We start from the raw sequence: 23429 nt of genomic DNA on the forward strand, positions 1-23429 counted from the left end.
GGCAAGACAAACGCCGTCTTGGCCCGATCTTTTTCAGCCATTGGGACCTGCCAGTACCCGCTTGCCAAATCCAACGTTGAGAAATACTTGGCCCGACCCAGGGCCGACAGGGATTCTTCAATACGGGGTAAAGGATATGCGTCCCGTACGGTGTGGGCATTCAATTTCCGATAGTCCACACAAAATCGGAGTGTCCCATCCTTCTTGCGGACCAAGACTACAGGGGCCGCCCAGGGACTCCGGCTCTCTCGGATCACTTGGTTGTCCAGCATACTGGCCACCATGCTCTTCACCTCTTGATAGAGCGCCGGAGGAATTTGACGATATCTTTCTCTAATGGGTGGAGTATCCCCCGTTGGAATCTCATGCTCAATCGTCTGGGTACACCCGAAGTCCTCTCCATGTCGGGAAAATGTCTCTTGATGTTCCCACAAAACTCTCTCCAACTGCTCCAACTGCACGGGGGTCAGCTTCTCCCGATCCACTCCCATCTGCTCCATGATCACATGAACATTCCATTCCTCCGTAGGAGGTTCAGTCCGGCCTACCTCGACCGCGAATGTCCAGGATGACTGTTGGTCTGGTCGCAATTCGAACCCTGCATTTTCCGGCACCTTCTCTGCTGGCACGAACAGTTCAGCCAGTATGGTCCCAGCGGGAATTGCAACAGCTTCATCTAAAACATTGATGCATCGGACCGGCACTCGTCCATTCTTCACAATCGCCAAAGACCGGGCCACATGTACCTTGGCAAATGAGGAACCCTCTCGGGCGGGCTCAAGTAGCACTTCAAGCCCATTCAATCTCTGTGCAGCTCCCACAGGCATTAAGAGTTCCTCTTGTCTGGGTCCCAGCAGGATCGGGGCCCTCGAAGTCACTCGGACCCGGCCCACCCGGCCACCTGGGACCGCACTTTTCAGCAAGTCGCAACTCAGCACTAGACGGTGTAGAATTCTCTGTGTGGGTCGGTGTCTTGTCGCACGGGCCCAGTATCGGGGTCCTTCACTGGCATACATCTGGTGATTCAAATCTCGCAGCACGTTCATTCCGAGCGTCACTTCCATCCCTCTTCTAGGGGGGTGATCCACCAGTACTACCCCTTTCTGCCCCAGCTCTTGACCAAACATTTTTAGTTGCATCCACACGATCCCTTTGACTGACAATTGACCATTATTTGCGGCGGTCAGTCGTATCACTCGGCCATCCTCTGGAATCACTAGTCGACTGAAGTATCTCTCATATACTTCTAGAGGCATTATAGTACATTCGGATCCCGTGTCAACCAAGCACCTCATCTTCCGCCCTTCAAACTCTGCTTCTATCACTGGACTACATGCAAACAAATCTTGTTCATTCCGTCGAGGGCTTTGTGTTTGTGGGGCCGCTGCTGCTTGCCCTCTCATGGCAGCGGCCGGAAGTTTAAAGCCGGCGACGGGGTTTCTGGGGCTGTAAGCGCCCGGCAGTAATGCGAGATGTGTCCCTGGCGGCCACACTTCCAGCAGGTGATTGTTCCTCGTGGGCGAGGGCTTGACTCATTCTGATAGGACGACCTGGCCATTTGCGGGGTCACCGTTCCAGGGGGTGGGGCAGGAGGTTCCCGTGAGGGGGTAGAGGCGGTATCAACTGTCAGTTGAGACAATTTCAGCTTCAACTCCTTCACCTCAGCACGCAAAGCTTGTACCACGCTTACAAGCCCCTCTCCCCCCGACCCTGATGACACACCTTCCTCCAGCTGGGCACTGTTCACTGACCCCTCGGGAACATAGGCTGATTTCTCTTCCCTTTCCACTGCAGCTCGGTAAATCTGCCAGAAAGATAACTCTGGTGCAACCCGGGCCATTTCCAACAGCTTGTCCCGGAGAAGTCTATGGGCTAAACCGGTGATGAATTGGTCCCGGAGCAAGCGGTCTACCTCCCGGAATGCCCCCATGGCCCCCGGGTCTAGTCGCTGCATCTCATTCAACATCTCTTGTAAAATATTAGAGTACTGCATCAGGGACTCACACTCTCTCTGGGGACGATTAAAGAATAGGGACCGAAGCTGGGCCACACGCGCTCGGCCCCCCAAACTCCCCTCTAACAGTTCCAAAATCTTTTCTAATGTATCCCTCTCTGATTCTGGGCGCACCATCACCATACGCCTAATATCACCCTCCAGTGCATTTAATGCCAGCTCAGCGCGTAACGCGGGGGTCAAATTACACATGCGCAGAATACTCCGGATTCTCTCAGCCCAATCTTGCAACGCCATATTGCGCCCATCGTATTTCGGCATGTGCTGAAGTAAAGCTCCTACAGGCACATACCCTCCCGGAGTCGCAGCGGCCGCCAGGGGAACCCCAACCCCCGAGGAGGATGCGGATACAGCGGGGTCATTTCCACCCTCGCCCTCGTCCATGACAAACACTGGATCCTGCCGACTACGCCAAAAATGTAATGACCAGAGGTCCGAATAAGATCCAGTGAGTCACAAACCAAGACCAAGGCAGAAATCTCCAACGGTATTTACTCAAAGGCAAATTAATCAAGGTAATATGGAGAATATTAAGGCAGATGCACCCCAAAGATACACTAATTCAGCAGCAGCTGAAATCACTGTGCCACTCAAAGGTCTCCTGAGAACTGTGTACTACAACAGACTAGTAAGAAATTTACCTAACAGGCAACTAAAAACAGGAACAAGTGTAAATTGAATGTAGTGTTATTAAGGGAGCCCCTGGAATGGCACATTGAGTATAACTTACACAACTCTAATATAAGATACACCTCTAAAGTAACAATTTAACACTCTGAGCAGAGATACCCGGGTATCTATAACTATGGTACCGTATCCTGAGATGGATTTCCTCTCAGGCAGGAATCCGCAGAGGCTGTAGCCAGTTCATATCTTCAGCGCCAATAAGTTACAGCAAGCTCCTCTTGTCTTGTCGGCCGATGCCGAGCCCAAACGCCGGGGACTTAGTTAGTGGTCTCACGATGTAGTCTCTGCTTCTGTAGCTCCTAGGAATGCTTCCACGACAATCCGTCCGTCTCTGTATCAGCAGGGGAACGTTAGCAACAAAAAGTCTCTCAAAAGCTTCTTTTCCTCCAAAAACACTTGCAGTAAATCCACACAGTCTCTTTTTAAGATCTCACAGCAGCTTCTCCTTTTCTTCCCGCCTTTTCTCTCTCAGCTCTCACTTCCTACTTTCACTTTACACTCGAGACACTAGACCCCACCCCGCAGCACACATTGTCTCTGGGAGGTCTGTCCTCTGCTGCAACAGGCAAAAACCACAGGGTCCTAGTGCCCTCTCAGTGGGACTACAGTTCACCCTCTTACAAGCCCGCAATAACTCCCTCCACCTCGCTACCGTCAAACTGCCACAACTCCCCCAACCTACTGTCTCTTTCCCCATTACCCTATGAACTGTAAGAAAGCAAGGGCAGAGTCTCTCACCTCTGTACCAGTTTGTCATTGTTAGTTTGCTCACTGTAATTTATATTTGTATTTTGAATGTAACCTCTTCTATTGCACATCACCATGGAATGAATCTGCTCTTAAAATAATTAAAAATAGTTCAGTGATATTTTTCAGGGTGACAATTACTTTTTCACTCTAAAAGGAAGAAGTCTCTAAAACCACTTTTAACCCCTTCCCGACCTTTGACGCATACGCTGCGTCATGAAAGTCGGTGCCATTCCGACCCATGACGCAGCATATGCGTCATGGAAAGATCGCGTCCCTGCAGGCCGGGTGAAAGGGTTAACTCCCATTTCACCCGATCTGCAGGGACAGGGGGAGTGGTAGTTTAGCCCAGGGGGGGTGGCTTCACCCCCTCGTGGCTACGATCGCTCTGATTGGCTGTTGAAAGTGAAACTGCCAATCAGAGCGATTTGTAATATTTCACCTAAAAAACTGGTGAAATATTACAATCCAGCCATGGCCGATGCTGCAATATCATCGGCCATGGCTGGAAATACTAATGTGCCCCCACCCCACTCCTCCGATCGCCACCCCAGCCCCCCGATCTGTGGTCCGCTCCCCTCCGTCCTGCGCTCCGCTCCCCCGTCCTCCTGTCTGCTTCCCCGTGCACCAATCACACCCCCCGCGCTCCAATCAAACCCCCCCGCACTCCGATCCCCCCCGCACACAGCGACCCCCCCGTGCTCCGATCCACCCCCCCGCACAGCGATCCCTCACCCCGTGCTCCAATCCTTCCCCGTGCTCCAATCCTCCCTCCCGTGTTCCGATCCACCCCCCCCCATGATCCGATCCACCCCCCCGTGCTCCGACGCCCCCCCCGTGCCCTGATCTCCCCCCCCTTATACTTACCTGGCCGCCCGAGGTCCGTCCGTCTTCTTTCCTGGGCGCCGCCATCTTCCAAAATGGCGGGCGCATGTGCAGTGCGCCCGCCGAACCTATCTCAGTGATCAAAATAAAAAAAATAGTAAATGACCCCCCCCCCTTTGTCACCCCCATAGATAGGGACAATAAAAAAAATAAAGAATTTTTTTTTTTTCACTAAGGTTGGGGTAAGAACTAGGGTTAGGGGTAGGGTTAGGGGTAGGGTTAGGGTTAGGGTTAGGGGTAGGGGTAGGGTTAGGGGTAGGGTTAGGGCTAGGGTTAGGGCTAGGGGTAGGGTTAGGGTTAGGGGTAGGGTTAGGGCTAGGGTTAGGGCTAGGGTTAGGGTTTCGGTATGTGCACACGTATTCTGGTCCTATGCGGATTTTTCCGCAGCGGATTTGAAAAATCCACAGTGCTAAACCGCTGCCGATTTATCGTGGATTTACCGCGGTTTTTCTGCGCATTTCACTGCGGTTTTACAACTGCGATTTTCTATTGGAGCAGTTGTAAAACCGCTGCGGAATCCGCAGAAAAGTGACATGCTGCGGAATGTAAACCGCTGCGTTTCCGTGCAGTTTTTCCGCAGCATGTGTACAGCGATTTTTGGTTCCCATAGGTTCACATTGAACTGTAAACTCATGGGAAACTGCTGCGGATCCGCAGCGTTTTCCGCAGCGTGTGCACATACCTTTAGAATTAGGCTATGTGCACACGGTGCGGATTGGCCGCTGCGGATCCGCAGCAGTGTTCCATCAGGTTTACAGTACCATGTAAACATATGGAAAACCAAATCCGCTGTGCCCATGGTGCAGAAAATACCGCGCGGGAACGCTGCGTTGTATTTTCCGCAGCATGCCAATTCTTTGTGCGGATTCCGCAGCGTTTTACACCTGTTCCTCAATAGGAATCCACAGGTGAAATCCGCACAAAAAACACTGGAAATCCACGGTAAATCCACAGGTAAAACACAGTGCCTTTTACCCGCGGATTTTTCAAAAATGATGCTGAAAAATCTCATACGAATCCGCAACGTTGGCACATAGCCTTAGAGTTGGGTTGGAATTAGGGTTGTGGTTAGGGTTAGGGGTGTGTTGGGGTTAGGGTTGTGGTTAGGGGTGTGTTGGGGTTAGGGTTGTGATTAGGGTTACGGCTACAGTTGGGATAAGGGTTAGGGGTGTGTTGGAGGTAGAATTGAGGGGTTTCCACTGTTTAGGCACTTCAGGGGGTCTCCAAACGCAACATGGCGCCACCATTGATTCCAGCCAATCTTGTATTCAAAAATTCAAATGGTGCTCCCTCACTTCCGAACCCCGACGTGTGCCCAAATAGTGGTTTACCCCCACATATGGGGTACCAGCATACTCAGGACAAACTGCGCAACAATTACTGGGGTCCAATTTCTCCTGTTACCCTTGAGAAAATAAAAAATTGCTTGCTAAAACATCATTTTTGAGGAAAGAAAAATGATTTTTTATTTTCACGGCTCTGCGTTGTAAACGTCTGTGAAGCACTTGGGGGTTCAAAGTGCTCACCACATATCTAGATAAGTTCCTTGGGGGGTCTAGTTTCCAAAATGGGGTCACTTGTGGGGGGTTTCTACTGTTTAGGCACACCAGGGGCTCTGCAAACGCAACGTGACGCCCGCAGACCATTCCATCAAAGTCTGCATTTCAAAAGTCACTACTTCCCTTCTGAGCCCCCACGTGTGCCCAAACAGTGGTTTACCCCCACACATGGGGCATCAGCGTACTCAGGAGAAACTGGACAACAACTTTTGTGGGCCAATTTCTCCTGTAACCCTTGGGAAAATAAAAAATTCTGGGCTAAAAAATTATTTTTGAGGAAAGAAAACGTATTTATTATTTTCACGGCTCTGCGTTATAAACTTCTGTAAAGCACTTGGGGGTTGAAAGTGCTCACCACACATCTAGATAAGTTCCTTTGGGGGTCTAGTTTCCAAAATGGGGTCACTTGTGGGGGGTTTCTACTGTTTAGGCACACCAGGGGCTCTGCAAACGCAATGTGACGCCCGCAGACCATTCCATCAAAGTCTGCATTTCAAAAGTCACTACTTCCCTTCTGAGCCCCCACGTGTGCCCAAACAGTGGTTTACACCCACACATGGGGTATCAGCGTACTCAGGAGAAACTGGACAACAACTTTTGTGGTCCAATTTCTCCTGTAACCCTTGGGAAAATAAAAAATTCTGGGCTAAAAAATTATTTTTGAGGAAAGAAAACGTATTTATTATTTTCACTGCTCTGTGTTATGAACTTCTGTGAAGCACTTGGGGGTTCAAAGTGCTCACCTCACATCTAGATAAGTTCCTTTCGGGGTCTAGTTTCCAAAATGGGGTCACTTGTGGGGGGTTTCTACTGTTTAGCCACATCAGGGGCTCTGCAAACGCAACGTGACGCCCACAGAGCATTCCATCAAAGTCTGCATTTCAAAACGTCACTACTTCACTTCCGAGCCCCAGCATGTGCCTAAACAGTGGTTTACCCCCACATATGGGGTATCAGCGTACTCAGGAGAAACTGGACAACAACTTTTGGGGTCAAATTTCTCCTGTTACCCTTGGGAAAATAAAAAATTGCGGGCTAAAATTCATTTTTGAGAAAATAATTTTTTTTTTTTATTTTCATGGCTCTGCGTTATAAACTTCTGTGAAGCACTTGAGGGTTCAAAGTGCTCACTACACATCTAGATTAGTTCCTTTGGGGGTCTAGTTTCCAAAATGGGGTAATTTGTGGGGGATCTCCAATGTTTAGGCACACAGGGGCTCTCCAAACGCGACATGGTGTCCGCTAATGATTGGAGATAATTTTCCATTTAAAAAGCCAAATGGCGTGCCTTCCCTTCTGAGCCCTGCCGTGCGCCCAAACAGTGGTTTACCCCCACATATGGGGTATCTGCATACTCAGGACAAACTGGACAACAACATTTGTGGTCCAATTTCTCCTATTACCATTGGAAAAATAGGAAATTCCAGGCTAAAAAATCATTTTTGAGAAAAGAAAAATTATTTTTTATTTTCATGGCTCTGCATTATAAACTTCTGTGAAGCACCTGGGGGTTTAAAGTGCTCAGTATGCATCTAGATAAGTTCCTTGGGGGGTCTAGTTTCCAAAATAGGGTCACTTGTGGGGGAGCTCCATTGCATAGGCACACAGGGGCTCTCCAAATGCGACATGGTGTCCGCTAACAATTTGAGCTAATTTTCCATTCAAAAAGTCAAATGGCGCGCCTTCCCTTCCGAGCCCTGCCGTGTGCCCAAACAGTGGTTTACCCCCACATATGAGGTATCGGCGTACTCGGGAGAAATTGCTCAACAAATTTTAGGATCCAATTTATCCTATTGCCCATGTGAAAATGAAAAAATTGAGGCGAAAATAAATTTTTTGTGAAAAAAAAGTACTTTTTCATTTTTACAGATCAATTTGTGAAGCACCTGAGGGTTTAAAGTGCTCACTAGGCATCTAGATAAGTTCCTTGGGGGGTCCAGTTTCCAAAATGGGGTCACTTGTGGGAGAGCTCCAATGTTTAAGCACACAGGGTCTCTCCAAACGCGACATGGTGTGCGCTAACGATGGAGATAATTTTTCATTCAAAAAGTCAAATGGCGCTCCTTCCCTTCCGAGCCTTACCATGTGCCCAAACAGTGGTTTACCCCCACATGTGAAGTATCGGTGTACTCAGGAGAAATTGCCAAACAAATTTTAGGATCCATTTTATCCTGTTGTCCATGTGAAAATGAAAAAATTGAGGCTAAAAGAATTTTTTTGTGAAAAAAAAGTACTTTTTCATTTTTACGGATCAATTTGTGAAGCACCTGGGGGTTTAAAGGGCTCACTATGCATCTAGATAAGTTCCTTGGGGCGTCTAGTTTCCAAAATGGGGTCACTTGTGGGGGAGCTCCAATTTTTAGGCACACGGGGGCTCTCCAAATGTGACATGGTGTCCGCTAAAGAGTGCAGCCAATTTTTCATTCAAAAAGTCAAATGGCGCTCCTTCCCTTCCAAGCCCTGCCGTGCGCCCAAACAGTGGTTTACCCCCACATATGAGGTATCAGCGTACTCAGGACAAATTGGACAACAACGTACTTGGTTCAGTTTCTCCTTTTACCATTGGGAAAATAAAAAAATTGTTGCTGAAAAATCATTTTTGTGACTAAAAAGTTAAATGTTCATTTTTTCCTTCCATGTTGCTTCTGCTGCTGTGAAGCACCTGAAGGGTTAATAAACTTCTTGAATGTGGTTTTGTGCACCTTGAGGGGTGCAGTTTTTAGAATGGTGTCACTTTTGGGTATTTTCAGCCATATAGACCCCTCAAACTGACTTCAAATGTGAGGTGGTCCCTAAAAAAAATGGTTTTGTAAATTTCGTTGTAAAAATGAGAAATCGCTGGTCAAATTTTAACCCTTATAACTTCCTAGCAAAAAAAAATTTTGTTTCCAAAATTGTGCTGATGTAAAGTAGACGTGTGGGAAATGTTATTTATTAACTATTTTGTGTCACATAACTCTCTGGTTTAACAGAATAAAAATTCAAAATGTGAAAATTGCGAAATTTTCAAAATTTTCGCTAAATTTCCGTTTTTATCACAAATAAACACAGAATTTATTGACCTAAATTTACCACTAACATGAAGCCCAATATGTCACGAAAAAACAATCTCAGAACCGCTAGGATCCATTGAAGCGTTCCTGAGTTATTACCTCATGAAGGGACACTGGTCAGAATTGCAAAAAACGGCAAGGTCTTTAAGGTCAAAATAGGCTGGGTCATGAAGGGGTTAATAATAAAATAATAATATATCTTGTCATTTACATTACAGACAAGGTCCACAAGCTGATATTTCAAAACAGAAGTTGTTCAGTGTAGTAAGAACACCTCAAACATCAGCAGAAATTGAAATAGTTATAGAAACTATACACTAATTGTTTCATTTACAAATGATCATCACTAATCCCTATTTTTTTCTGGTATGTATGATATAAGCCATTGTTTCTTTTTAGGTAAAAAGAAAAAAATTTTGACTCCTGTATTTATAATTAGTCGAAATAAACAAATAGATATCTTATTCTCATTTACATGCTAATTTATCCTCACTAAATGCAGTTAGAAACTATTTCTGCCAATCTTTTTGTCATTTCCATATAGTATAATGTCACCCCTTAAAGGGCTGAACTTTGCACAATATTCAGCATGCTGCACTGTAACATCCAGATTCTTAATATTTATATCTTTGGCACCTAGGGCACTCTGCTGAAGTGTAGACCCTAGAGAAATCGTAAGCCAATTATTTTTGCTGCCCCCTATATTACTTTGGGTCAAGTTTTTAAGTTTTATAAAACTGCACAGTTTCTTTCAGGGAAAAGAAAGAATTTAGTGAAAATGTCTCTATTTCCTATCCCATAAACGATCCTCCGACAAACTCTCCACTGATCTGTCACATGTTTTTTTTAAGTAAAATAGGAAAATAGATGAAAAATTGTTTTATGTAAAAAGTTACATCTTTCCAACAATGTAAATAGTTTTTTAATTAAATTTAATTTAATTAGGGAAAAATCAAATTGTGGCAAATGCACTCAAATATGTTTTTCTCCAATATAAGCAGGAAAATAGAGACAAGAAAGAAATAAAGCATGTATGATAAACACTCCAACCTTTTATACATATTTCATTACTACACACACTAAAGTCTTATCAGGTTCACACACAGTTTTGGCATATTTACTTATTTTGCAATTTAGTATTTAGTTTTTATTTATTAAATTTTTATTACTTTTACTTTTACTTATTTTCAGCCATTATGCCCATCATATTTTGATACCCACTAAGGGACAATTCATTTTATGTAATTTCTCCTGTCTATGATACTCATTACCATTTTACCTGTTCCTTTAAGGCTATAATTATTCGTTTTAAGATATCCTTAGCAATAGTATGCGTTAGCCTATGTTCATGCATGTTATCCCCCACTTAGTCTCCATTATATAAACCCTGGGCATTATGGAGTTAATAAACGTTGCCATTTCCCTGTTCGCCTTAACCACAAGGTGTGCGCATGTGCTACTGGCTGGCCATCATTACTTTGACGGAATTGTGAGCTGACGTTACTAGCAGGGCATTATGTTGTGCACTACATCATTCACCGAGCGGAAATCACTTTTGATGTCTGTCCATGCCAAGACTGCATGTGCCGCAATCTCTTAGAGTGGTTGACATTCATTTTAGCTGTTCTGCCATTGGCTCCTTGACATACATAACCTAGTGCTCCCTAAACAGGGCAAAATTAATATCAGGGTGAGGTGACGTGGTGCTATTCAAACAGTAGCCACTATTCACTATACCACAAGGTAATACTCTATTTATAATCTTACAATTATGATAGTTGCTATTCTTAGCATGATACTACTTCTATAAAGGGTCATGCATTATTACATTGGTCACCATGATTGAAACACCCTGATGCCATATTGTAGCGACACCTCCGTGGTAGTTCTCTTATGGTATTTTAATTAATGAATGCCCCTACATACACTACAAATCACTCATCCTTTCCTCTTGGATGAGTATGAGCACATTGAGTACTAATGACTTGGGCATTTTATTTAGCTGTCTATTCCACAAAGTTAGCAAATCTCCCAGGTTTATGCCATTTCACAAACTTTTCAAATATAGTATTAAAACCAAGGTTAATACGCCACATAAGCTCAAACATAAATACAACCCAGAACAAAAAGCATACAGAAATACAGCACCGAACCCAAGCTCATATATAAAGCCAGGAACAGAGCCAAGCTCACACATAAATACAGCACACAGACTCATAATTTAAACTCACCTCCACAAATTAGCTTACAAATAAACACAACACTAATACTGTGCTCATTTTATAAATGCAGTACCACAGCTAAGGTCATAACATAAACATAGTACCAGAAGCATGCTAACTACATAAATACAGCACCATAACCAAACTAGTTACATGCATACAGGATAAGAACTAAACTCATAACAAAAATTTACGAACAGAATTGAGCCTGTTTAATGTATACTTTATCAGAAGTGAGTTTATAACAAAGAGTAGCTTAACCAAGCTCCTATTAACTGCATACTGCAATACTGTAATCCAATTACGAGCACTACATTGCATTCAAACAGTTCCTCACCATTTTCAAGTCCATACTCTCATCTTTCATATCCTCCCTGTCACACAACCCTAAACAGCTATTCAACACTTTCAATTCTCTCCTTCATCATCCAGCAACACCTTCCTCTCCCATCATCCATCATTCTAGTACCCCTGCTCTTCTCTATCTACACCTTTGGCCTGGGACAGCTCATAGAGTCCCACAGCTTTCAGTATCATCTCTATGCTGATGACACAGAGTTCTACCTCTATGCATCCGATATCACTTAAATGCTAACCAGAATCCCATAATGCCTGTCCGCTATTTCATCCTTCTTCTCTGCTTGATTTCTAAAACTAAACATGGACAAAGTCGAATTCATCATCTTTCCCCATCTTATTCAACTCCCCCCCTGACAGACCTATCCATCAAAGTCAAAGGCAGCTCACTCTCCCTAATCCCCTAAGATTGCTGTCTCGGGGTAACCCTTGACTCTGATCTCTGTTATGTCTGCTAATGAAAGGTGTAATGAAGGCAATCCAGAGACACAGTGTGCCTAGCGATCAGAGCGCACACAGTGATCTGACAAATACCCAAAAACAAAAGAACGAGCTCTGAGACGTGGAAACTCTGTAGACTGCACACCTGATCCTATCCTAAACACAACTAAAAGTGGCTGTGGATTGCGCCTAACCACTACCTATGCAACTCGGCACAGCCTAAGAAACTAGCTAGCCTGAAGATAGAAAAATAGGCCTGACTTGCCCCCAGAGAAATACCCCAAAGGAAAAGGCAGCCCCCCACATATAATGACTGTGAGTAAGATGAAAAGACAAAACGTAGGGATGAAATAGATTCAGCAAAGTGGGGCCCGATATTCTTAGACAGAGCGAGGACAGTAAAGCGAACTTTGCAGTCTACAAAAAACCCTAAAGCGAAACCCACGCAAAGGGGGCAAAAAAGACCCACCGTGCCGGACTAACGGCACGGCGGTACACCCTTTGCGTCTCAGAGCTTCCAGCAAAACAAAAGACAAGCTGGACAGAAAAAAGGCAACAAAATAGCAAAAAAGCACTTAGCTATACAGAGCAGCAGGTCACAGGAACAATCAGGAGAAGCTCAGATCCAACACTGGAACATTGACTAGGAGCAAGGATAGCAGCATCAGGTGGAGTTAAGTAACGAAGCAGCTAATGAGCTCACCAGAACACCTGAGGAAGGAAGCTCAGAAGCTGCAGTACCACTTGTGACCACAGGAGTGAATTCAGCCACAGAATTCACAACAGTACCCCCCCCTTGAGGAGGGGTCACCGAACCCTCACCAGAGCCCCCAGGCCTACCAGGATGAGCCGCATGAAAGGCACGAACAAGATCGGGAGCATGAACATCAGAGGCAAAAACCCAGGAATTATCTTCCTAAGCATAACCCTTCCATTTAACCAGATACTGGAGTTTCCGTCTAGAAACACGAGAATCCAAAATCTTCTCCACAATATACTCCAATTCCCCCTCCACCAAAACCGGGGCAGGAGGCTCAATAGATGGAACCATAGGTGCCACGTATCTCCGCAACAATGACCTATGGAATACATTATGTATGGAAACGGAGTCTGGGAGGGTCAGACGAAAAGACACAGGATTGAGAACCTCAGAAATCCTATACGGACCAATAAAACGAGGTTTAAATTTAGGAGAGGAAACCTTCATAGGAATATGACGAGAAGATAACCAAACCAGATCCCCAACACGAAGTCGGGGACCCACACGGCGTCTGCGATTAGCGAAAAGTTGAGCCTTCTCCTGGGACAAGGTCAAATTGTCCACTACCTGAGTCCAGATCTGCTGCAACCTGTCCACCACAGAATCCACACCAGGACAGTCCGAAGACTCAACCTGTCCTGAAGAGAAACGAGGATGGAACCCAGAATTGCAGAAAAATGGAGAAACCAAGGTAGCCGAGCTGGCCCGATTATTAAGGGCGAACTCAGCCAACGGCAAAAAGGACACCCAATCATCCTGGTCTGCAGAAACAAAACATCTCAGATATGTTTCCAAGGTCTGATTGGTTTGTTCGGTCTGGCCATTAGTCTGAGGATGGAAAGCCGAGGAAAAGGATAGGTCAATGCCCATCCTACCACAAAAGGCTCGCCAGAACCTTGAAACAAACTGGGAACCTCTGTCAGAAACAATATTCTCAGGAATGCCATGCAACCGAACCACATGCTGAAAGAACAAAGGTACCAAATCAGAGGAGGAAGGCAATTTAGCCAAGGGCACCAGATGGACCATCTTAGAAAAGCGATCACAGACCACCCAAATGACTGACATCTTTTGAGAAACGGGAAGGTCAGAAATGAAATCCATCGAAATATGTGTCCAAGGCCTCTTTGGGACCGGCAAGGGCAAAAGCAACCCACTGGCACGAGAACAGCAGGGCTTAGCCCTAGCACAAATCCCACAGGACTGCACAAAAGTACGTACATCCCGTGACAGAGATGGCCACCAGAAGGATCTAGCCACTAACTCTCTGGTACCAAAGATTCCAGGATGACCAGCCAACACCGAACAATGAAGTTCAGAGATAAGTTTATTAGTCCACCTATCAGGGACGAACAGTTTCTCCGCTGGACAACGATCAGGTTTATTCGCCTGAAATTTTTGCAGCACCCGCCGCAAATCAGGGGAGATGGCAGACACAATGACTCCTTCCTTGAGGATACCCGCTGGCTCAGATAAACCCGGAGAGTCGGGCACAAAACTCCTAGACAGAGCATCCGCCTTCACATTTTTAGAGCCTGGAAGGTACGAAATCACAAAGTCGAAGCGGGCAAAAAATAACGACCAACGGGCCTGTCTAGGATTCAAGCGCTTGGCAGACTCGAGATAAGTCAAGTTCTTATGATCAGTCAATACCACCACGCGATGCTTAGCTCCTTCAAGCCAATGACGCCACTCCTCGAATGCCCACTTCATGGCCAGCAACTCTCGGTTGCCCACATCATAATTACGCTCAGCAGGCGAAAACTTCCTGGAAAAGAAAGCACATGGTTTCATCACTGAGCAATCAGAACCTCTCTGTGACAAAACCGCCCCTGCTCCAATCTCAGAAGCATCAACCTCGACCTGGAACGGAAGAGAAACATCTGGCTGACACAACACAGGGGCAGAACAAAAACGACGCTTCAACTCCTGAAAAGCTTCCACAGCAGCAGAAGACCAATTGACCAAATCAGCACCCTTCTTGGTCAAATCGGTCAATGGTTTGGCAATGCTAGAAAAATTACAGATGAAGCGACGATAAAAATTAGCAAAGCCCAGGAACTTTTGCAGACTTTTCAGAGATGTCGGCTGAATCCAATCCTGGATGGCTTGGACCTTTACTGGATCCATCTCGATAGTAGAAGGGGAAAAGATGAATCCCAAAAATGAAACTTTCTGCACACCGAAGAGACACTTTGATCCCTTCACAAACAAAGAGTTAGCACGCAGGACCTGAAAAACCATTCTGACCTGCTTCACATGAGACTCCCAATCATCTGAGAAGATCAAAATGTCATCCAAGTAAACAATCAGGAATTTATCCAGGTACTCACGGAAGATGTCATGCATAAAGGATTGAAACACTTTTGGAGCATTGGCAAGTCCGAACGGCATCACTAGATACTCAAAATGACCCTCGGGCGTATTGAATGCAGTTTTCCATTCATCTCCTTGCCTGATTCTCACCAGATTATACGCACCACGAAGATCTATCTTAGTGAACCAACTAGCCCCCTTAATCCGAGCAAACAAGTCAGATAACAATGGCAAGGGATACTGAAATTTAACAGTGATCTTATTAAGAAGGCGGTAATCAATACACGGTCTCAGCGAACCATCCTTCTTAGCTACAAAGAAGAACCCTGCTCCCAGTGGTGATGACGATGGGCGAATATGTCCCTTCTCTAGGGATTCCTTCACATAACTGCGCATAGCGGCGTGTTCGGGCACGGATAAATTAAATAATCGACCTTTAGGGAATTTACTACCAGGAATCAAATTGATAGCACAATCACAATCCCTATGCGGAGGTAGGGCATCAGACTTGGGCTCTTCAAATACATCCTGATAATCAGACAAGAACTCTGGGACCTCAGAAGGGGTGGATGACGAAATCGACAAAAATGGAACATCACCATGTACCCCCTGACAACCCCAGCTGGATACCGACATGGAATTCCAATCCAATACTGGATTATGGGTTTGTAGCCATGGCAACCCCAACACGACCACATCATGCAGATTATGCAACACCAGAAAGCGAATAACTTCCTGATGTGCAGGAGCCATGCACATGGTCAGCTGGGCCCAGTACTGAGGTTTATTCTTGGCCAAAGGTGTAGCATCAATTCCTCTCAATGGAATAGGACACCGCAAAGGCTCCAAGAAAAACCCACAACGTTTAGCATAATCCAAATCCATCAGATTTAGGGCAGCGCCTGAATCCACAAACGCCATGACAGAAAACGACGACAAAGAGCATATCAAGGTAATGGACAGAAGGAATTTGGACTGTACAGTACCAATGACGGCAGACCTAGCGGACCGCTTAGTGCGCTTAGGACAATCAGAAATAGCATGAGTGGAATCACCACAGTAGAAACATAGCCCATTCAGACGTCTGTATTCCTGCCGTTCCACTCTGGTCATAGTCCTATCGCACTGCATAGGCTCAGGTTTAACCTCAGGCAATACCGCCAAATGGTGCACAGATTTACGCTCGCGCAAGCGTCTACCGATCTGAATGGCTAAAGACAAAGACTCATTCAAACCAGCAGGCATAGGAAATCCCACCATGACATCCTTAAGAGCCTCAGAGAGACCCTTTCTGAACAAAGCTGCCAGCGCAGATTCATTCCACTGAGTGAGTACTGACCATTTCCTAAATTTCTGACAATATACTTCTATATCATCCTGACCCTGGCACAAAGCCAGCAAATTTTTCTCAGCCTGATCCACTGAATTAGGCTCATCGTACAGTAATCCGAGTGCCAGGAAAAACGCATCGACACTACTCAATGCAGGGTCTCCTGGCGCAAGAGAAAATGCCCAGTCTTGAGGGTCGCCGCGCAAAAAAGAAATAATAATCAAAACCTGTTGAATAGGATTACCAGAAGAATGAGGTTTCAAGGCCAGAAATAGCTTACAATTATTTTTGAAACTTGGAAACTTAGTTCTATCTCCAAAAAACAAATCAGGAATAGGAATTCTTGGTTCTAACATAGATTTCTGATCAATAGTATCTTGAATCTTTTGTACATTTATAACGAGATTATCCATTGAAGAGCACAGACCCTGAAAATCCATGTCCACACCTGTGTCCAGAAACACCCAAATGTCTAGGGGAAAAAAAAAAAAAAAAAAGTGAACACAGAGCAGAGAAAAAAAAAAAAAATGATGTCAGAACTTTTTCTTTCCCTCTATTGAGAATCATTAGTTGGCTCCTAGTACTGTTATGTCTGCTAATGAAAGGTGTAATGAAGGCAATCCAGAGACACAGTGTGCCTAGCGATCAGAGCGCACACAGTGATCTGACAAATACCCAAAAACAAAAGAACGAGCTCTGAGACGTGGAAACTCTGTAGACTGCACACCTGATCCTATCCTAAACACAACTAAAAGTGGCTGTGGATTGCGCCTAACCACTACCTATGCAACTCGGCACAGCCTAAGAAACTAGCTAGCCTGAAGATAGAAAAATAGGCCTGACTTGCCCCCAGAGAAATACCCCAAAGGAAAAGGCAGCCCCCCACATATAATGACTGTGAGTAAGATGAAAAGACAAAACGTAGGGATGAAATAGATTCAGCAAAGTGGGGCCCGATATTCTTAGACAGAGCGAGGACAGTAAAGCGAACTTTGCAGTCTACAAAAAACCCTAAAGCGAAACCCACGCAAAGGGGGCAAAAAAGACCCACCGTGCCGGACTAACGGCACGGCGGTACACCCTTTGCGTCTCAGAGCTTCCAGCAAAACAAAAGACAAGCTGGACAGAAAAAAGGCAACAAAATAGCAAAAAAGCACTTAGCTATACAGAGCAGCAGGTCACAGGAACAATCAGGAGAAGCTCAGATCCAACACTGGAATATTGACTAGGAGCAAGGATAGCAGCATCAGGTGGAGTTAAGTAACGAAGCAGCTAATGAGCTCACCAGAACACCTGAGGAAGGAAGCTCAGAAGCTGCAGTACCACTTGTGACCACAGGAGTGAATTCAGCCACAGAATTCACAACAGATCTCTCTTTCAAACCCCATATCCAAGACTTTTACACTTCCTGCTGACTCCAAGTTAAAGGGAATCTGTCACCCACGGGACACTTTTCAGCCTTTACTATGTGCATACAGGTAATAGAAATGTTCATCTAGTCTTACCTGTATGCCTCATAGTTGATGTCTAGATGTGGAAAAATAGAGTTTTATTTCATGATGTTAGTGATTTTTTCCAGGCTCCAGGGCGTGCGGTACCTGAAAGACATCCCTGCCTCCTCTCTTCATTAAACTATCACCCCCCTCCCATGCACGTCACACTGGCCTGTGATTTGCAGCTGTGGTGCCTGAATCCCTCGCTGCAATCCTGCTCATGCACCCTGCACTCGCACGACAATCTGTTCCTCTTCTTTTTTTCTATGGACCGTGTATTGAGTGTTCTTGTGCGCAGGTGCAAGCGCACAAGAACGCTCAATACACTGACCATAGAGAGAAGGATGAGGTACAGATTGTCGAGCGAGTTCAGGGCGCGTGAGTGGGATTCCAGATTCACAGCTGCACGTCACAGGGAGGTGATAATGTAATGAGCAGATGCAGGGAATTCTTCCAGGCACCGCATGCCCCGGAGCCTGGAAGAAATCATTAACATCTAATATATAAAGCTGAATGTGTGTGTGTGTGTGTGTGTATGTATGTATGTCCGGAATTGGCATCTGCACTGTCGCAGCTACAGCCACAAACGTTTGCACAGTCACACGTCTGGACCCTGAGAGCGTCATAGGCTATGTTGTGAGGTGAAATTTTAACCCCGTGCTTTCCAATTCACCAAACAATTTTGCCCCTATCTACATAATGGGGAAAAAGTGAAAGGAAACGTGTTGGAGGCGTCGCAGCTACAGCCACAAAATTTTGCACAGTCACACGTCTGGACCCCGAGAGCGTCATAGGCTATGTTGTGAGGTGAAATTTTAACCCCGAGCTTTCCAATTCACCAAACAATTTTGCCCCTATCTACATAATGGGAAAAAATGAAAGGAAAAGTGTAGGAGGCAAATTGACAGCTGCCAGATGTGAAGAAGGGGGACTTAAAGAATGAGAGCGATGGCGCCAAAGAGTATATACCGTACAGTTGCTAAGGTGGGGCCCCGACATGGGATACTCACCACACAAGGGGATATGAACACACACACAAAATGCGCCACACACTACCACGTGCTTGAACAAATATTACCCTCAGCACACATTTCACCACAAATACACCAACCTCGCCACATAAAAGTCGAAACACAAAAGTCGCCACTCAAAACTCGCCACGCGCAGAACTCGCCACATGCAAAAACTAGGCTCTTGCAAAACTCGCCACAAGTGCAAAACTCACCTCATGGAAAACTCGCCACACGCAAAACTTGCACATGCGGAAAAATTGCCACATGCACAAAAGTTGCAACACATGCAAAAGTTGCCTCACACAAAACTTGCACATACTCAAAAGGCACCACACAAAACTCGCCACGCGCAAAACTCGCCATGCGCAAAACTTGCTGCACACAACTTGCTACACTAACCTGTCACATGCAACTCGACACACAAAAAGTTGCTACACGCATGTTGCCACACAAAACTCATCTCACAAAAGTCGCTACATGCATGTCGCCACACGCAACTCAACACACACAACTTGACAAACGAAACTCGCCCTAAAACACACACAAGTCTGGTATTATCCTTCAAAAATAAAAATCTGATTAATAAGCAGACAAACTACAACAAATGTACCATATAGGAAATACGGCAGCTGCCAGTCACATGACCTGTCTATTATGTGTATGTGTGAGCTAATATATACTGCCAGGGGGAGGGCTTCCTGTTGGCTGGGGATTTATCAGGCTGCCAATTTAGCTTACAAATACTGAGGTAAAAATACTGAGCAAATAACGTGTGAACGAGGTCTAATACAGGAAGAGATGACACACAGGTATATACTATATACAGGGGAGATGACACACAGATATATACTATATACAGGAGAGATGACACACAGGTAGATACTATATAGAGGAGGAGATGACATACAGGTACATATATATACAGGAGGAGATGACACACAGGTATATACTATATACAGGAGGAGATGACACACAGGTATATACTATATACAGGAGCAGATGACCTACAGATATATACTATATACAGGAGGAGATGACATACAGGTATATGCTATATATAGAAGATGACATGCAGGTATATACTATATACAGGAGGAGATGACACACAGATATATACTATATACAGGGGAGATGACACACAGGTATATACTATATACAGGAGGAGATGACATACAGGTATATACTATATATAGAAGGAGATGACATTCAGGTATATACTATATATAGGGGAGATGACACACAGCAGGTATATACTATATACAGGGGAGATGACATACAGGTATATACTATATACAGGAGATGACATACAGATGTATGCTATATATAAGGGAGATGACAAACATGTATATGCTGAGGTGATGAGGTGAAAATGAAAAGGTGTGAGGGAAAAATAGTGGATTGATCAGAAAATGACAGATGTGAGGTTGAAATGACAAGTGTTAGGGGGGAATGAGAGGAGTGAGGGAGAAAATGAGAGGTGTGAGGGAGAAAATGAGAGATGTGAGGGGGAAAATGAAAGATGTGATTGGGAAAATGAGAGGCGTGATGGGAAAATAAGAGAAGTGAGGTGCTATAACTAACCACAGATATTTACTATACCCAGGCAACGCCGGGCTCTTCAGCTAGTAATGGAATAAAAGTCTATTTGTCCACATCTAGTCAGCAACTATGAGGCAAAGAGGTAAGATTAGATTAACATTTTTAATACCTGTATGCCCATAGTAATAGCTGAAAAGCATCCCAGGGGGTGACAGTGACAGATTCCTTTTAAAAATATTTCACAGATTAGTACATTCCTTAACCAAAGATGTCCAAAAACACTAGAGCATGCCCTTATCATTTCTTACCTCAACTACTGCAATCTCTTGCTCTGTAGCCTCCCTTCTAACACTCTCGCACCCCTCCAATTTATCCTAAACTTTGCTGCCCAACTAATCCACCTGTCCCCCATTATTCCCCAGCCTCTCCTCTCTGTAAATCCCTTTACTGGCCTCCCATTGCCCAGATAGTGTATGTCAAAACCCTAAAGATGGCATACAAAGCGATCCACAACCTGTTTCTTCCATACATCTATGACCTAGTCTTCCAGTACTTACAGTTGGGCTCAAAAGTTTACATACCCTGATGATTTGGGCCTGATAACATGCACTGAAGTTGACACAAATGGGTTTGAATAGCTGCTAAGGGTAACATCCTCACCCGTGACATGTTTGCTTGTAATCAGTAATAAAAAATAATTTATGTGAAAACTGTAATTGCTGTTTAACACTTCATGACATTTTTATGGTTTGTTGAGCTTAAATATTTTAGAACTTCACTCCTCATATTGAAATCTTTCCAATATCGGGAAAAAAAATTATCCATATTCAACATGAATTCTGTATCTCTGTTCCTAGAATGAAACAGAGAAAAGGAACTCAAAATCACAAGTGTGAACAATGCCTAATGTAGAACTAGAACACTAACCTATAGGAGGTTCAGTAAAATGGTAAATTGCAACCACAGCAAGGGTGACTGACCAGAATTCATGGCAGCATATGCTCCCATGTAATGTTGCAAACTCAGTGGATTGTGCAGCAGTAACAGTGCTAGAACCTCAGATAGCAATATAGAATTAACATGTGCACTGTGCTGTCAATATCATGGTTCTGGATTTACCAAAAATTGGATTATTTCTTGATATTCATTTATTCTTTTTTTCTTATATGCAGTGCTATGTTGGAGGTATTTTATTGGTATCGGCAAATCAAATATCTACAAATCAAACTAGTAAATATGTTTTAAAAATATAAGAAGATGGAAAACTGAAAACTGAAAATGAAATAAATAATGAACCTTGCTCAGGTGTTATGTGTATTTGCAGCAAAGGATGGAATCGTGCAACGTTCCTTGTAGAGGACATTTGTTCTTTATTATGTCTTTAATATTATTTAGCAAATTTGTATGCTTGGACTGGAGGCAGGATTTATAAATACATTATGTGGAATACAATGAAATCAAATGGGACCATCTGGAAGGGAAAAGGATGGTACCTGGGCAACTGTTAAGGAGTTGGACAGAAAGAACTGCTGGCACCATTGCATTCTCTCTCCTAAGAACATTTTATCTTTCTCTTATACACTGTGACACCCACAGCAGATACTCCTTTCTATTGGAACAGATTCATTTTGGCAACAGACAGACTGACAATACAAGATTATATTTAATAGAAATGCTGGAACATTTGCATACAATTTACCTGCCAACTTATGTCTCTCAACAGTCTCTTGCATTTTAAACAGTATTTTCATATTCTGAATTTCAGCAGGCAATTTAGGTGAGGTTGTAGAAAAAAATGCAGGTATAGAAATGAAACTCAAAATTAAAATAACTAATCCACAGATAACAAAACATTGGACAATATGTTTTGCTTAACTAACTGAATCAACTTAAAAGATACGATATCACATGCAAAATAAAAGTAGCTTGATCGTATTGATTGACAGGTCCTGACATGGTTAAGAAGAGACCAGTCAATTAAGAGAAAAGGAAAAAGCCACCAATATATTTATTCTGCCTGTTGTAGGCTCATCTTTATAAGGGTTCTCCGGTCCAAATCGAAAAGTCACTTTTGAATTCCCCCAAGAGCAAGCACTGTGCCCTGCGTGTATTTGCCGGTCTCTGAGCCGTGACCGGAGGATTATGTATGCGTTATTCATAATCCCGGCCAGAGCCTGGGATTATAATAAGAAATAATAAAGAACAAATGGCCTCTACAAGGAATGTTCCACAATTCCATCCTGTGCTGCAAATAAATATTTTTAGAAAGGACAACAATTCTAACAGATACTGAATCACACTGGCGCTCACCACTAGGTAAGTTGACTAACACAAGAAAGGAGTTAGTGGAAAAGGGACAGACCCCAGCTGCTGGAATCTAAACAGAATATGTGCCAATCCTATAAACAAAAAAAGATTCAATACCACAGTATATGACTAGCCAGGGAGGCTAGTCCTGATCTGGCACACTGCTGCAGCCAGGCATGTCCTCTGAAAGCCGGGGGAGTGACTACTCCAGTAAGGAGGGTAATAGGAGAGCAGAGCAGGCCAGACAGGTGCTGGTAGTGGGGGACTCAATTATTAGGGGAACAGATAGGGCAATCTGTCACAAAGACAGAGATCGTCGAACGGTGTGTTGCCTACCTGGCGCTCGAGTCCAACCCATCGCTGATCGGGTGGACAGATTACTGGGAGGGGCTGGTGAGGACCCAGCGGTCATGGTGCGCATTGGCACAAATGACAAAGTTAGAGGTAGGTGGAAGGTCCTTAAAGATGATTTCAGGGAAATAGGCTGCAAGCTGAAAGCAAGGACCTCCAATGTGATATTTTCCGAAATACTGCCTGTACCACGTGCCACGCCCGAGAGGCAACGGGAGATTAGGGAGGCTAATAAGTGGCTCAAGAATTGGTGTAGGAAGGAGGGGTTTGGGTTCCTGCAGAACTGGGCCGACTTCTCAGTTGGCTACAGGCTCTACGCTAGGGATGGGCTGCTCCTCAATGGGGAGGGTGCAGC

Source organism: Ranitomeya imitator, chromosome 1 (assembly GCF_032444005.1).
Source record: "Ranitomeya imitator isolate aRanImi1 chromosome 1, aRanImi1.pri, whole genome shotgun sequence".
Taxonomy (NCBI): domain Eukaryota; kingdom Metazoa; phylum Chordata; class Amphibia; order Anura; family Dendrobatidae; genus Ranitomeya; species Ranitomeya imitator.